The sequence below is a fragment of the Pseudophryne corroboree genome, chromosome 10 (assembly GCF_028390025.1).
Source record: "Pseudophryne corroboree isolate aPseCor3 chromosome 10, aPseCor3.hap2, whole genome shotgun sequence".
Lineage (NCBI taxonomy): Eukaryota > Metazoa > Chordata > Amphibia > Anura > Myobatrachidae > Pseudophryne > Pseudophryne corroboree.
In genome coordinates, this window is record NC_086453.1 from 196,940,083 (window position 1) to 196,957,655 (window position 17,573).

Below are 17,573 nucleotides of genomic sequence, written 5' to 3' on the forward strand. Positions count from 1 at the left end.
GCAGTACCATCAGCCCTCCACTGGGGCATAATTTATAAGGGGCATTTTTGTGTGTGGGACATTAAATTGTGTCAGTATCATAACTGTGTGTGGCATAATACAGTACGGTGTGTGGTATAATACATAAGGCATTATGTTGTGTGGCATAATGTACTGTATAATGGGCATTACGGTGTGTTGCATAATGTGTAAGGGACATTATGGTTTGTGGCATATGGTGTGTGGCATAATGTGGCCATGCCTCTATTGTCAAGTAGCAACTCCCCTAGTTTTGTGTGACCACGCTCCCTCATGACACATGACCACACCCATTATTATTTTTCCAATATATATTTTATTGAGGTTATGAAAATACAACATTAAATTGAATATCGAATATCAGAGGTAAACATGTCATCCAGCCTGGTACAAGGATAAGCAGTACAATAAACATCGACTAAGTATACGATATCGGGGGCTAGAGTAGAACCTCACTTTTTCCATTTTCTAGTATATAGAGGTAGAGTTATAGACTATATAGTTACCAGAGTTGTAAAAAAAAAAAAAAAAAGACAGTCAATCTATAAAAATACTGTTCGTCTATCACGTGTAGAGATTGAAATATAAACAGTAGAAACAAAACAACATACTACTACGTTCTCCCCAGTGGAGAACGAAATCCTAAAATCTACCGAACCCCAAAAAAACAAAAAAAAAACTAGCGAAAACATTGAAATAATGAAAATAATCGTACCTGCTGGGGCATAGGGACCGCCGACCCATCCATGGAGACACCATCAGATCAAGAAGAGGCATGTAGGCAGCGGAGATGGAGAGAGGAAGTATAGAAGGGGAGAGGCAGAAAAGAGAAGGGGTAGCCGTAGCTTGGGGTGTAGTAATCAAGGAAGGAAAGTAGATGAGGGAGATAGTGGGGGAGGATCGTGCAGTCATAGGAGAGAGATGGGAGGATCATCAGCCAGGAGTTGAAGGCCGTACCACATGGTATGTTGAAAGCACTGCTTGATGGCCAGTTTTGTCGAGATGGGCAGTTGGTTGATAAAACGACCCCAACATTGAAATAAGGTAGGGGTCAGCGTCTCCTTATTTAGGGTTGTTTCCAGCCAGTCCATTGTGAACAGGAAGAGTAGTCTCGAGGTAGCTAGTGACAGCGTAGGAGGGGTGTCAGAAATCCACTGCTGAAGTATGGCCTTCCTGCCCACTGCCGAAAGAATCGCAATCAGTTTTGTGTCTTGAGAGGGGAGGTCAGGCTGGTCTCGAGTGTGGCCAAAGAGAGCCCAAGAGGCAGTACATTGAAAGGACATGCCCAGTTCGGAGGTGCTATAAGATTGCAGCTCTGCCCAAAATCCCTGAATAAGGGGACAGTGCCAGAAGCAGTGCATAAGGTCGGCCACTGGCGCAGAACATTTTAAGCATTTCGCCGAGTCGGACAAGCCCATCAAGTGACTCCTCTTTGGAGAGATATAGGCTCTGTGTAGAATTTTATATGACATTTCTTGATATAAGCTAGCCGGTATGAGTTTAAGGGAAGTTGTAAAGCAGTCCATCACGGTGTCCGGGGACATAGAAGGAATTTGGGAGGACCACGTCAGTACTTGGGTTAGGTCCGTGGTGGGAATATGTTCTGTGCGAATGCGGGCATAAAGAGATGATATAGAACATCTCCCAGAGCGCAGGAGCGTATCAAGGCTGTTAACAAAGTCGGTTACCTGGAGATGAGAAAGGACTGAGTGTATGTAATGAGAAGCTTGAAAAAAATAGAATCCATGGTTCGGATCTATGTCATATTTAATCTGTGCTTCCACGATAGTGAGTGGCTTTTTACTAGAGTTAAGAAGGTCACCGATACGTGCGATCCCTGCAGCGTGCCATGCTACAAAGGGATAGGAGGCCTGGCCCTGCTGAAAACACGGGTTCCCAACTAGGGGGAGAAATATGGAGTGAGTGTACTGTAGCTTCAGGGATTTCCTAGATAGTCTCCATGCCAACGCAGTGGAGGTAAGGAGTATATTGTCCAGAGAGAGAGATAACAAATCTGATTTGGACGTGTGTAGAACGGAGCTAAGAGAGAGGGGGGTGCAAAGCTGGGAATCAATCAGTGAGTCAGTGAAGATCGAGGTATCATTGAGCCAGTCCATGGCAAAGCGTAGGAGGCAGGCCCTATTATATTGCTCTATGTCCGGCAGGTTCAGCCCTCCATTCTGTGCCGTCTGAGACAGTTTGAAAAAACTAATTCGGGGTCTCTTGTTGGACCAAATAAACTTAGAGATAGATGAGTTAAGGAGGGAGAGGTCGGATTTAGATAACATGATAGGCACCATCTGAAGGACATAGAGCAATTTGGGGAAGCTGGCCATCTTCACTAGGCTACAGCGACCTAAAAGATTGAGAGGTAAATTCTGCCATAGTGCTAATTCCGTCTGAATTTTGGTTAAGATAGGGGGGACGTTGTCAAGGTATAAACGAGCGGGGTCAGAGGGAAGGTGGACCCCAAGATACGTGATATGAGAGGTGGCCCACCGAAACGGGAAGGGGGTATCCCATCCTGTAGTAATGTGAGGAAAGATGGCCAGAGCCTCCGATTTGTCGAGGTTGACCGAGAATCCCGCAAAGGAGGAAAAGCGAGTGATAGCGTGTTGTAGTGCTGTAATGGACTGTTTCGGATTGGAGGTAAAGAGAAGAATGTCGTCCGCAAACGCTATTAGTTTAATTTCCCTATTGCCAATCCTAATACCACGAAAGTCAGAGAGGTTGAGGATGTACCGTATGAAGGATTCTAAGGCCAGGTTAAAAAGGAGGGGGGAGAGGGGACAATCTTGTCTGGTCCCTCTTTCAAGGGTAAAAGAAAGTGAGGGAGTGTTATTGACTATCACCTGCGCAGTGGGACCACCATAAATGGATTCAACCAAGCCACTAAATTTGTCTCCAAACTGTTGATAAGACAAAACCCTAGCAAGATGGGGCCAGGCAATCTTATCAAATGCCTTTTCCGCATCAAGGTTAATGAGGACATTATTGGTGAGATTATGGGTATGCGAGTAGGTGATGGCCGCCAAGGCGGTCCTGATACCCTGTACGGAGTGTCTGTGTTTGATGAATCCCAACTGCGCAGGCGATATGAGGCAAGAGAGACACAGCTGAAGTCTATTGGCCATTAATTTCGTAAGAATTTTAAAATCCTGATTGAGGAGAGAGATCGGCCTGTAAGAGACGGGCAAGGAGGGATCCTTTCCAGGCTTCGCAATGACAATAATCGTGGCCTCATTGAATCTGATCGGTGTTTGTTTGGAGGTGAGAATGTGATTATAGAGAGACGTAAGGGTGGGTGCCAGTTCCTCCCTAAGCATTTTATAGAACTCTGCGCCAAAGCCATCAGGACCGGGGCTTTTGTTGTTCGGTAAGGACTTAATGACATCAATAATCTCCTCAGCCGTTATCGGGCTTTCCAAGGAGTCTCTCTCATCCTGAGTCAATACAGGGAGATCTGCCTCCTTTAGAAAGGAGAGGTTGGCCGCCGGGACGTCAGGGCCCTTGGAGTACAGAGATCGATAAAAGTCTCTAAATTCATTGCAAATAACTGCAGGGTCTGTGCTCAGCGAGTCTGAGCTTTTAATTGCGTTCACCCATGTGCAAGAGTTAGAGCCTTTGATTAGGTTAGCCAATAATTTGCCCGATTTGTTGCCCCATCTATGGAATTTATTGCGTTGGTAATCATAAGATAGTTGGGCTCTTTCCATGAGGAACGTATCGTAAACAAGTTTGGCTGAGATATAGGCCTCTTTGAGGGCGGGGGTATCGTGTGCAGTATAACTTCTGTATGCTGAGGTAAGGGTTGCACTCAAGGACTGTAGTTGAGCCGAAAACTTCTTCCGTTTAGAATGAGTGTATGACATGATATGACCTCTGAGAACAGCTTTGGCTGCACCCCAGAAAATCAGCGAATCTGGACTCTGGTCAGCGTTGTCCAGAGTGTAGTTATGCCAAGATTGCTTTATATGAAGAAGGAAGTCAGTGGAGTGACGCAGGTAGGCTGGAAAACGCCATCGGGGTAGACTACGGGAAGGTACATTTAGTCGAATGTATAGGGAGATAGGGGCATGATCTGATATAATAATGTTGTCGATAGAGGTGTGAGTGACTCTGGGGAGAAGGTGGGTTGCAGTGAAGAAGTAGTCAATACGAGAGTGAGAGGAGTGGGGGTGAGAGTAAAAAGAATAGTCTTTTTGAGTGAGATGAAGAATCCGCCAGGGATCTAAGAGATCCAATTGGGAGCAGAAAGAGGGTAAGAGTTGCGCAAGAGTCGCAGTGGTGGAAGTACTTACCCTGGATCTGTCCATGGATGGGTCGACGACTAAGTTGAAGTCCCCACCAATGATTAAGTTCTGGCAGCCCCAGGTAAGGAGGTTTGTTAAAAGACCTGCAAAGAAAGAGTCGGGTGAGGCATTAGGTGCATATATGTTAAGGAGGGTATAGACCGTATTATCAATGCATGCATCTAATAATAAGAATCTACCTTCGGGGTCACAGAGCTTTCTAAGTACTGTATATTGGAGATTGGAATGGAACAAAATCGCTACCCCCCTTGATTTAGAGAGGTATGGAGACGAGATACATTCGCCTATCCAAGGGGCTCGCAGGGTATTTCTGGGGTCATCTAGCCAGTGGGTCTCCTGTAGGAGTATAATATGGGGGGACATGCGTTTTAAATGAGAGATCACTTTCTTCCTCTTAACCGGGTGATTAAGACCCTCTACATTCCATGAAACAATACAAAGTAACGCAGTTGTCGTATCTCCGTCTACATGAGAGTGTGGGTGGGTGTCAGTAGACATGTCAACCCACCCCCACTGGGAAAAATCTCAAAAAAAGGACATGAAAGATAAAACAGGGTCCCACCCCGTCCCAGCAAGCGGGGGGGGGGAATCTCCCAGTGGAGGGAAGGGGTCCCGGTCCATGCAGGTAAAACTAGCAAAACAAACATTGAACGAACAAAACATCAAAACACAACAAAGAGATCAATTGCAGGAGCAAGTGTGTGAGCCACTCACACTCTACTGCAATGGTGAAATACCATGTGAGACCCGAATGCAGATTCGGGCAGCGCAGAGTAGCTGTCAGGTACTGAAACGTAGTGATCAAGTGTCAGGTACAACAAAATGCAGCTTGGCTTCCTCTGGATCCTCAAAGAAGCGTGGTCGTCCGTCTTCAAAAACTCTGAGGCGGACAGGATAGAGCAAGGAGAACCTAATCTTTGCCTCAAAGAGGTGTTTACATATAGGAGCAAATTCTCTGCGCTTTGTGGCTACCGATGCGGAAAAGTCCTGAAAGATGAGGAGGCGGTTACCAGCGATGGAGAGGCTGGTAGCTTTGCGATAGTGATCAAGGAGTCTCGCCTTGTCCGCATAGTTCAGGATACGCATGATGACCGGTCGAGGGCGGCCCTGAGAGTTCTTCCTCTCAGGTCCCACGCGGTGGGCTCTCTCAATGACTAGAGGGGCTTCTTTTAAACCCATGGAAAGTTGCTCCGGGATATCCACCGAGAGGAGGGTCATGAGTTTGCGTCCCCACACCGACTCTGGGATGCCTATGACCCGGAGATTGTTAAGCAAGCCGCGGTTTTCCAGTTCGTCAAGCTTTTCAGAAAGGTCAGCGACCTCTAGCTGTTTGGCCTGTAGAGAACGTTGGGCTTCCTCCAAGTTATCTTCCAGGGTCGATATTCTTTGTTCCGCCTCGTCGAGGCGAGTGGAGTGTTGGCTCAGCAAAGTCGAAGATGATTCAATGGCCTCTTTAATGCCCGCCAATTTCTCATCTAGGAGTGGCCCTAGTACCGCCAGCAGATCTTTATGCTTCATCTTCGGCTGTTTAAGAAGCGGTCGCGATTTGCGGGAGCGCTGGGAAAGTGAGCGTGTGGTCGAGTGGTCAGAGTTGGAGGAGTCGCCACATGGGGTGTCTTCTCGTGAATGTTGAGTAGTGCCTGCGGACATCACGGGCAGAGGAATCAGGAACTTTTCCATGCAAAGAGGTTGCAAGCAGAGGTAGGGTAGCCAGGCGCAAAGAGTCTAAATAGTAAAGGGTGTAGCGGGTCTCACATATTAAATCGTGGCTTTCAGCAGCAGCTCATCCTGAGCAAGAGGTTTGTGAGGGAGGGAGGGAGGGGCGTGCGGTGCCTGTGGTTGGTATGTCTTCCAGGCGTCAGTAGGAATGGATGATGAGAAGGGCCAGGCCCTCGTGGATGTGCAGCAAGAGGGCGGCCACCAATGAGGCGGAGGTCATCCCAGGACCCGATGTCCAGGTGTCAGTGGGCCGTTAGATGTCTCTCTGTGGTGAGATCAGGGTCAGGGCGTCAAGGGCTTTTATAGATCCCCGGCTGTCACCACGTCGTGGGCAGCCACAGGGGTCTGCGCGGAGGTAGGGGTGGTGGTCCAGCCGGCGGGAGGAAGGCAGGGGAGAGTTCCTCACTGCACTGTGTAGTAGCTGACAGACCAGTGCAGCTCCCGTCTCCCTCTGTCCTGATCACCAAGGCTCCGGTGTCAGGGGCAATGCCAATATGGCCGCCGGTCCCCGCGCACCATAGGGAGAAATACAGAGGGGTATGCGGGCCGTGCAGCCGTGAGTAAAGTGGGTGGGATGTGTCACCTTACTGGTAGCCAGCAGCTCCACCAGGTCTGCGTCGACACAGCAGCCGAATCCCAGCAGGGCCCCCCAGCCTCTCCAGAGGGTCCCGTCCGCGGCTGCGACCACCAGCGGATCTAGATAGGGACTAGGGGTCAGCAGAGATAGTCAGCCGGGGTGTTGGATATGCAGGGCAGCCGCAGGTGTCTCCCCCACGGCAGCCCGTGTGCTCACGTACCGCAGTGGGAGCAGGGTGGAAAATGGCCGCCGGGTCTCCGTGCAAGGAGTGAGCCGACGGCCGCCTGACTGGAGCCCCCCGCGAGTGATGACGGTCACGGGGTCTGCGGGGCCGGCCGCGGGTCACAGGCTGGTCAGGGAGCTCTGGGAAAGGTGTGCAGGGTCCGGGCGCCGTCCCCGCCGCGCTTCCGGAGGTCCGGCGGGTCGTCCGCGAACTCGAGGCCCCGGCGTGAGAGGCAGCAGCAGGCCTCAATCCGCGTAAGCTGGTAACGGGCTCCCCGATGCTGCGGCCGCTGGTTTTTAGTAGCAGGAGAGTTGGGAGGGTATAAGCAGTGGGTTTGTGGAGCAGGGTAACAAGTTTAGGCGGGCTAGGAGGGTGAAAAGGTGTTCTTAAAGCAGGAGCTATTCACAGCTGCGACTGCTCTCCTCCTGCGGTAAGCCACGCCCCCAGCTCTTTCTCGACCACACCCATTTTAACTATCAGTACCACTAAGAAAAAATTTATATTTGCACCACTGATAGAACACCCCTCCCTTCTAACCCAAAAGCTCTCCTCCTGCAGCCTAAACCTAAACCTCCACCTTTGTGCTTAAACCTAAGTGCTCTCTGCCTGGCAGCACCTCCTCCTCCTCCTCCTCCTGGGCCTGTGGTGGGTGCAGGCGGGCAGCTGGTGGTGGTACTGTGGAAAAAAAAAATAACAGTACTGTATAGTATCCAGGACACATGTACAGTAGTGTAACGATGACAGTCGCACCAGAATTCTCCTTACACATTGCCACTGGGAAGTGGGGCAGAAATCGGAGAATAATGTGCTTACTGGCTGAGCTGGGGCCTGACGCCTCCTCCTCCTGCACTTCCTGGGCCAGGGGTGGCTGCAGGCAGGCAGCTGGCAGCGTTACAGTGAAAAAAATATAACAGTACCATAAGTGAAGCTGTCAATTTGTAACATGTACTGTACAGTATCCAGGACACATGTACAGTAGTGTAACGATGACAGTCGCACCAGAATTCTCGTTACACAATACCACTGGGAAGTGAGGCAGAAATTGGAGAGTAGTGTACTTACCGGCTGTGCTGGGGCCAGGCAGCACCTCCTCCTCCTGGGCCTGTGGTGGGCGTGGGTGGGCAGGTGGCGGTGGTACTGTGGGAAAAAAAATAACAGTACCGTAAGTGAAGCTGTCAATTAGTAACATGTTCTGTACAGTATCCAGGACACATGTACAGTAGTGTAATGATGACAGTCACACCAAAATTCTCATTATTCAGTATGCAGTACAGTATCTCTCCTTCCAACCCCACACAGCGCTCAGGCTATTTCATGCATTGCCAGCCCTCCCTCACCATCCTGAAGCCCTGTATCCCCTCACAAATCCACTCTTACCCCGGGGAGAAACTCACCTCCCCTTGCACTCAGTGTCGGACTGGGGCATGAAGGGCCTACTGGGGGAATGCAGTGGTAGGGGCCCTGGCATATGGGTGAGGCCAGCCACCACATTGGTTTACCTAACCATTAGAGACTGCATGGGCTGGGGTCCTTAATATATATACAGTCAATATTGCCAGTGCATGCATGGTAGTGTAGCAGATTAATAACAGCAATGCATGGTAGAAAAGCCAGCCAGCCGCCCACCCACCGGACCTCACCATTGCCCTGCACTTCCCGGCCACTGGATCTCACAGGAAGTGTCCCATCCTCCCTCCCATCCGGATTGCAGTGAGTTATCTGGGCTAGTCAGGAGACAGGGACACATTGAAAATACTGTATAAATTACTATGTGCACTACTGTACTTGACAATATTTACAAGCTTGGTGGCGCCTTTCCCGCCTTCTCTGCGTCGTGCCACCAGCCCTGTAAAAAATATGTATACAGTATAATGACAGCATACTGTACAGTCAATGAAATTCAACATTGACAGCATCTTTATGACATCACAATCAATGGAATTGTTCATTCTAGTACCCTGCACCTAATCACTCAGGCGGGCATAGTGTACTGTACTGTCTTAAAAACTTAAGGGGCAAATTTTTAAATGTGACAAACACTTACAGTATCGCTACAGTACAGTACAGAAGGCCCAGGGTATTAGACAGAACACTACCTTTATAGACATTGTGACACACATTAGCATTGCCCTTATAAACCTTATGACACACATGAACATACGCCCCTCCCACCCATAACCATCTCAGTACTGTTCATTACAGTATAAATTGATTTCATGGCAGATGATGCAGCACTCACCTGAATCCTTCTTATTCATGTCACAGTAGTGCCGTTTATTCATGTCACGTCACAGTAGGGCCCTTGATTCACGTTGTGTCACACAGTAGAGCACCTTATTCTCATTACTGTACATCACAGTAGTGCAGTAGTATATTCATATTACGTCCACAGTCATGGACCTTATAACACATTATGCAAGAGTAATGCACCTCATAACACATTAGGCCATAGAAATGTCCCTTAGAATAAATTCTGCCACAGTAATGCCCTTAGAATACTATCTGAAACACAAATCTCCCTTTCAATGCAATCTGCCACATTAATGCCATTAGAATACTATAGTATCTGCCACAGTAATGCCCTTAGAATACAATCTACTGTACCACAGTAATGCCCTTAGAATACTACAGTATCTGCCACAGTAATTCCCTTAGAATACAATCTATTATACCACAGTAATGCCCTGAGAATACAATCTACTGTACCACAGTAATGCCCTTAGAATACTACAGTATCTGCCACAGTAATTCCCTTAGAATACAATCTATTATACCACAGTAATGCCCTTAGAATACAATCTACTGTACCACAGTAATGCCCTTAGAATACTACAGTATCTGCCACAGTAATTCCCTTAGAATACAATCTATTATACCACAGTAATGCCCTGAGAATACAATCTAATGTACCACAGTAATGCCCGTAGAATACAGTACAATCTACTGTACCACAGTAATGCCCGTAGAATACTACAGTATCTGAAACACAAATGTACCTTAGAACACAATCTGCAACATGAATGCCCCTTAGAACCTCAACATACAGCACCCGACTGTCATTTACAGTACATTACGGAAAACAGTAATGCTGCTATGGTTGTAATTCAGAAGATACTGTAGACATTAAAAAGATACACAGTCATTTCGATGACAGTAAAAGGTCGGCAGTCAAAATGGCGACACTCAATGTTTGAAAATATTTTTTTAACCCCAATTTGTGGAAAGGCGTGAAGGTCGACATGGAAAGAGGTCACCATGAATATTTTATGTTTTTTGGGTGTCGTTTTCTTCGCAAAGGAACGGGAACCCCAATTAGTGCCCCGTGTCCCCTCGCCATGCTTTGGGCAAGGTGCCTCACTGTGGTCGGCACAGGTTACTATTCACAAAAGTAGTCCATGTGGATTGTAAAGAACTGTACTGTATAAACAAGTCTAAAAAAAAGAAAAAAAATAGTGATCACCAGCGCTAAGTTGTATAAAGTATAAGTAATACTCTAATTAAAACAAATCCAGGACGGTAGGTTATGTTGAAAAAATATGTATAATAAATTTAATAAGAATAATATCTTAAAATGACAGATGCCTATACAACATGATTAGAAATTAAATGATCATAAAAAGTGACACATCCACATATCTCCTCAATAAGTATTAGTTCATACCCCGGCTAGGACTCCCTCTGGAATTGTATCCATAGAAATTATTATTGGAGAGTTGATGAAAGCAATGGAGTAAAAAATGTCCCTTTTAAGCATACCAATGCAAGCGTTTCAGGCAGATAGGGAAAACTCCAATTTCTCCGCAGATGGTGATGTCCAAGGGAAATGCTGTCCAATTAGTGCCGTGTGGGTAATGAGGATAAGAATGTCCAGCAATGTTGAGGGGATTTTTTGAGGATGTGTCCGGCAGTCTCTAACTCAACGCGTTTCGCTGGTGTTAACACCCAGCTTCCTCAGGAGTTCCTTCACTCCTGAGGAAGCTGGGTGTTAACACCAGCGAAACGCGTTGAGTTAGAGACTGCCGGACACATCCTCAAAAAATCCCCTCAACATTGCTGGACATTCTTATCCTCATTACCCACACGGCACTAATTGGACAGCATTTCCCTTGGACATCACCATCTGCGGAGAAATTGGAGTTTTCCCTATCTGCCTGAAACGCTTGCATTGGTATGCTTAAAAGGGACATTCTTTACTCCATTGCTTTCATCAACTCTCCAATAATAATTTCTATGGATACAATTCCAGAGGGAGTCCTAGCCGGGGTATGAACTAATACTTATTGAGGAGATATGTGGATGTGTCACTTTTTATGATCATTTAATTTCTAATCATGTTGTATAGGCATCTGTGATTTTAAGATATTATTCTTATTAAATTTATTATACATATTTTTTCAACATAACCTACCGTCCTGGATTTGTTTTAATTAGAGTATCAGTCAACAGCGGCGCGGACTGATACTTTATACAACTTAGCGCTGGTGATCACTATTTTTATTGTATATATCCTTTTGGGGAATTACCACCCCCTACACCAGCAGCTTTTTGACAGCGCACTCTTTCTATTTCTCTAAAAAAAAAGAAAACAATTTAAAAAAACTTATGTCGACCTTTTGCCATGTCGACCTAACGGCCATGTCAACCTATATCTGGCGTTGACTTACTGTAGTAAATGTCGACCAACTGCTGTTGACCTAAGGTGTGTCAACCTAGGCGGTGACGTATTTGACATGGATAGTAAATGCAACATTTTTTGGAAAAATGTATAAAAAAACTTGACCTGCAGCATGGAGCTGAGCTCTGGGGAGAGCTGGTGGGGCTTAAGGACCAGCGTTGGAATTCACTACAGGTGTCTGGGTGCAGGGGAGCGGCGTGACCTGTAAAAAGTCCAGGCCCCATAGCATCCGCATCCCCTGTCAGGCTCTGTCTGGCTCATCTGAAAAGGGTGGGTGGTGGGATCGGGCACTGTTGCCTGAGCCACGGCTCACCATGTGGGGGAAGAGGGAGGGGGTGATCAGGGCTTGCTGCTGGGGAGGGAACGGGCTGTTGCCCGCGCCGCTGTTCACTGATCGGGGGAAGAGGGAGGGGGTGATCAGGGCCGGCTGCTGGGGAGGGATCGGGCATTGCTGCCTGCACCGCTGTTCACTGATGGGTGGAAGAGGGAGGGGGTGATCAGGGTAGGCTGCTTGGGAGGGATCGGGCATTGTTGCCCGCGCCGCTGTTGACTGATTAGGGGAAGAGGGAGGGGGTGATCAGGGCCAGCTGCTGGGGAGGGATCGAGCATTGCTGCCCACGCCGCGGTTCACCAAGCGGAAGAGGGGGTGATCAGGGCCGGCACATAACTACGGTGTTGCCGGCTGTACTGCGCCCCCAGTGCAGATGCGCTGTGTGCCACTCACCGCTGGCACACACCTGGTTACGGCCCTGCCAAGGACATCAGTTCCCCTTGGTTTTGACTATGCCTTGTCTTTGAACACGGTATTTAGCCACCACCTACCCCTACACACATCCCACTTTCCCCTTCCCCCTGGGAGCTGACACAGTTCATGCAGTAGACAGGGAGGGAGATCAGGTTACAATAAATGGTATCCGTTTGATAGATAGACAGTGTCTAGTTAGACAGTCAATAGATAGACACCATATGTTAGAAAGACATTAGGTCGACAGGGTCAAAAGGTCAACATGAAAAAGGTAGACAGTACAAAAGGTCGACATGAAAGTGGTCGACATAAAAAAGATAGACAAATGTTTTTTTATGTAACATGTTTTTGGACTATTTCATACTTTCTCTATCCATGTCGGCATAGAGTTGGTTATAAGTGCCCGAAGCGTGGCGAGCGCAGCGAGCCCCGCGAGGGTATGCCTTTCTACAATTGGGGGTCCCAGATGACAAAACTATCCACACAAACCACAAAAATGCAACAACCATGGTGTCTACCTTTTTCATGTCGACCATTTTCATGTCGACCTTTTGACCCTGTTGACCCTTTGACCATTCAACCTTTTGACCTGTCGACCTTTTGACCCTGTCGACCTAATGTCTGTTTAACAAATGGGGGTATATTTACAAAGATTCGTGTTTTGTCCGTTTTGAAGGGTGTTTGAACTCGAATGGTATCGGGTGCATTTTACTGCAACTTTTTGAATCCTGATACGATCATTCACTAAGCTGCCGAGTTTTGCACAATCGTTTTTTCCGATGTCGATGTGATTCGTAATATCAGGCAGTGTTTTACGGGAGTGATGAGTAAAACACTGCCTGACAAAACACAAGGAATCCCGGCCGGATCTGTGAGATCGGTGTAGGGCTTCATTGTGTACCTTAAAAAGTTGATTAAAGTCTTAAAAAATCTGAAAAAAATTGCGTGTGGTCCCCCCTCCTAAGCACAACCAGCCTCGGGCTCTTTGAGCCAGTTCTGGTTGAAAAAATATGGGGGAAAAAATGACAGGGTTTCCCCCATATTTAATCAACCAGCACCGGGCTCTGCGCCTGGTCCTGGTTCCAAAAATACGGGGGACAAAAAGCGTAGGGGTCCCCCGTATTTTTGAAACCAGCACCGGGCTCCACTAGCTGGGGAGATAATGCCACAGCCGGGGGACACTTTGATATCGGTCCCTGCGGCCGTGCCATTAAAACCCCAACTAGTCACCCCTGACCGGGGTACCCTGGAGGAGTGGGGACCCCTTCAATCAAGGGGTCCCCCCTCCAGCCACCCAAGGGCCAGGGGTGAAGCCCGAGGCTGTCCCCCCCATCCAAGGGCGGCAGATGGGGGGCTGATAGCCTTGTGAGAAATTGTGAATATTGTTTTTAGTAGCAGTACTACAAGTCCCAGCAAGCCTCCCCCGCAAGCTGGTACTTGGAGAACCACAAGTACCAGCATGCGGTGGAAAACCGGGCCCGCTGGTACCTGTAGTACTACTACTAAAAAAATACCCCAATAAATACAGGACACACACACCGTGACAGTACAACTTTATTACATACATGCACACCAACATACACACATACTTACCTATGTTCCCACGAGGCTCGGTCCTCTTCTCCATGTAGAATCCTAGGGGTACCTGTGAAAAAAATTATACTCACATAATCCAGTGTAGAATCCGACCTTTGAATAATCCACGTACTTGGCAAAAAAATAAAACGGAAACCCGACCACGCACTGAAAGGGGTCCCATGTTTACACATGGGACCCCTTTCCCCGACTGCCAGGACCCTGACTCCTGTCAAAGAGGGTCCCTTCAGCCAATCAGGGAGCGCCACGTCGTGGCACTCTCCTGATTGGCTGTGTGCTCCTGTAGTGTCTGTCAGGCAGCACACGGCACAGATACAATGTAGCGCCTATGCGCTCCATTGTAGCTAATGGTGGGAACTTTGCGGTCAGCGGTGAGGTTACTTTCGGTCAAAAAACAAAATAAATTTGTTAACCCCAAAATTGGTGTGTGGTGTTGAAAAAGTAAGTAACATATGTGGAGTAGTGATGTGCACCGGAAATTTTTCGGGTTTTGTGTTTTGGTTTTGGATTCGGTTCCATGGCCGTGTCTTGGATTCCGATGCGTTTTGGCAAAACGTCCCTGAAAATTTTTTGTCGGATTCGGGTGTGTTTTGGATTCGGGTGTTTTTCTTACAGAAAACCCTCAAAAACAGCTTAAATCTTAGAATTCGGGGGTAATTTTGATCCCATAGTATTATTAACCTCAATAACCATAATTTCCACTCATTTCCAGTCTATTCTGAACTCCTCACAACTCACAATATTATTTTTAGTCCTAAAATTTGCACCGAGGTCGCTGGATGGCTAAGCTAAGCGACCCAAGTGGGCGACACAAACACCTGGCCCATCTAGGAGTGGCACTGCAGTGTCAGACAGGATGACAGATTTAAAAAATAGTCCCCAAACAGCACATGATGCAAAGAAAAAAAGAGGTGCAATGAGGTAGCTGTGTGACTAAGCTAAGCGACCCAAGTGGCCGACACAAACATCTGGCCCATTTAAGAGTGGCACTGCAGTGTCAGATAGGATGGCAGATTTAAAAAATAGTCCCCAAACAGCACATGATGCAAAGAAAAAAAGAGGTGCACCAAGGTCGCTGGATGGCTAAGCTAAGAGACCCAAGTGGCCGACACAAACACCTGGCCCATCTAGCAGTGGCACTGCAGTGTCAGACAGGATGGAAGATTTAAAAATAGTCCCCAAACAGCACAAGATGCCAAAAAAAAGAGGTGCAATGAGGTAGCTGTGTGACTAAGCTAAGCGACCCAAGTGGCCGACACAAATACCTGGCCTATCTAGCAGTGGCACTGCAGTGTCAGACAGGATGGCAGATTTAAAAAATAGTCCCCAAACAGCACATGATGCAAAGAAAAAAAGAGGTGCAATGAGGTAGCTGTGTGACTAAGCTAAGCGACCCAAGTGGCCGACACAAACACCTGGCCTATCTAGGAGTGGCACTGCAGTGTCAGACAGGATGGCAGATTTAAAAAATAGTCCCCAAACAGCACATGCTGCAAAGAAAAAAAGAGGTGCACCGAGGTCGCTGGATGGCTAAGCTAAGCGACCCAAGTGGCCGACACAAACACCTGGCCCATCTAGGAGCGGAACTGCTGTGTCAGACAGAATGGCAGATTTAAAAAATAGTCCCCAAACAGCACATGATGCAAAGAAAAAAAGAGGTGCAATGAGGTAGCTGTATGACTAAGCTAAGCGACCCAAGTGGCCGACACAAACACCTGGCCCATCTAGAAGTGGCACTGCAGTGTCAGACAGGATGGCAGATTTAAAAAATAGTCCCCAAACAGCACATGATGCAAAGAAAAAAAGAGGTGCAATGAGGTAGCTGTGTGACTAAGCTAAGCGACCCAAGTGGCTGACACAAACACCTGGCCCATCTAGGAGTGGCACTGCAGTGTCAGACAGGATGGCAGATTTAAAAAATAGTCCCCAAACAGCACATGATGCAAAGAAAAAAAGAGGTGCAATGAGGTAGCTGGATGGCTAAGCAAAGCGACCCAAGTTGCCGACACAAACACCTGGCCCATCTAGGAGCGGAACTGCAGTGTCAGACATGATGGCAGATTTAAAAAATAGTCCCCAAACAGCACATGATGCAAAGAAAAAAAGAGGTGCAATGAGGTAGCTGTATGACTAAGCTAAGCGACCCAAGTGGCCGACACAAACACCTGGCCCATCTAGAAGTGGCACTGCAGTGTCAGACAGGATGGCAGATTTAAAAAATAGTCCCCAAACAGCACATGATGCAAAGAAAAAAAGAGGTGCAATGAGGTAGCTGTGTGACTAAGCTAAGCGACCCAAGTGGCTGACACAAACACCTGGCCCATCTAGGAGTGGCACTGCAGTGTCAGACAGGATGGCAGATTTAAAAAATAGTCCCCAAACAGCACATGAAGCAAAGAAAAAAAGAGGTGCAATGAGGTAGCTGTATAACTAAGCTAAGCGACCCAAGTGGCCGACACAAACACCTGGCCCATCTAGAAGTGGCACTGCAGTGTCAGACAGGATGGCAGATTTAAAAAATAGTCCCCAAACAGCACATGATGCAAAGAAAAAAAGAGGTGCAATGAGGTAGCTGTGTGACTAAGCTAAGCGACCCAATTGGCCGACACAAACACCTGGCCTATCTAGGAGTGGCACTGCAGTGTCAGACAGGATGGCAGATTTAAAAAATAGTCCCCAAACAGCACATGATGCAAAGAAAAAAAGAGGTGCACCGAGGTCGCTGGATGGCTAAGCTAAGCGACCCAAGTGGCCGACACAAACACCTGGCCTATCTAGGAGCGGAACTGCTGTGTCAGACAGGATGGCAGATTTAAAAAATAGTCCCCAAACAGCACATGATGCAAAGAAAAAAAGAGGTGCAATGAGGTAGCTGTATGACTAAGCTAAGCGACCCAAGTGGCCGACACAAACACCTGGCCCATCTAGAAGTGGCACTGCAGTGTCAGACAGGATGGCAGATTTAAAAAATAGTCCCCAAACAGCACATGATGCAAAGAAAAAAAGAGGTGCAATGAGGTAGCTGTGTGACTAAGCTAAGCGACCCAAGTGGCTGACACAAACACCTGGCCCATCTAGGAGTGGCACTGCAGTGTCAGACAGGATGGCAGATTTAAAAAATAGTCCCCAAACAGCACATGATGCAAAGAAAAAAAGAGGTGCAATGAGGTAGCTGGATGGCTAAGCTAAGCGACCCAAGTGGCCGACACAAACACCTGGCCCATCTAGGAGTGGCACTGCAGTGTCAGACAGGATGGCAGATTTAAAAAATAGTCCCCAAACAGCACATGATGCAAAGAAAAAAAGAGGTGCAATGAGGTAGCTGGATGGCTAAGCTAAGCGACCCAAGTGGCCGACACAAACACTTGGCCCATCTAGGAGCGGAACTGCTGTGTCAGACAGGATGGCAGATTTAAAAAATAGTCGCCAAACAGCACATGAAGCAAAGAAAAAAAGAGGTGCAATGAGGTAGCTGTATAACTAAGCTAAGCGACCCAAGTGGCCGACACAAACACCTGGCCCATCTAGAAGTGGCACTGCAGTGTCAGACAGGATGGCAGATTTAAAAAATAGTCCCCAAACAGCACATGATGCAAAGAAAAAAAGAGGTGCAATGAGGTAGCTGTGTGACTAAGCTAAGCGACCCAAGTGGCCGACACAAACACCTGGCCTATCTAGGAGTGGCACTGCAGTGTCAGACAGGATGG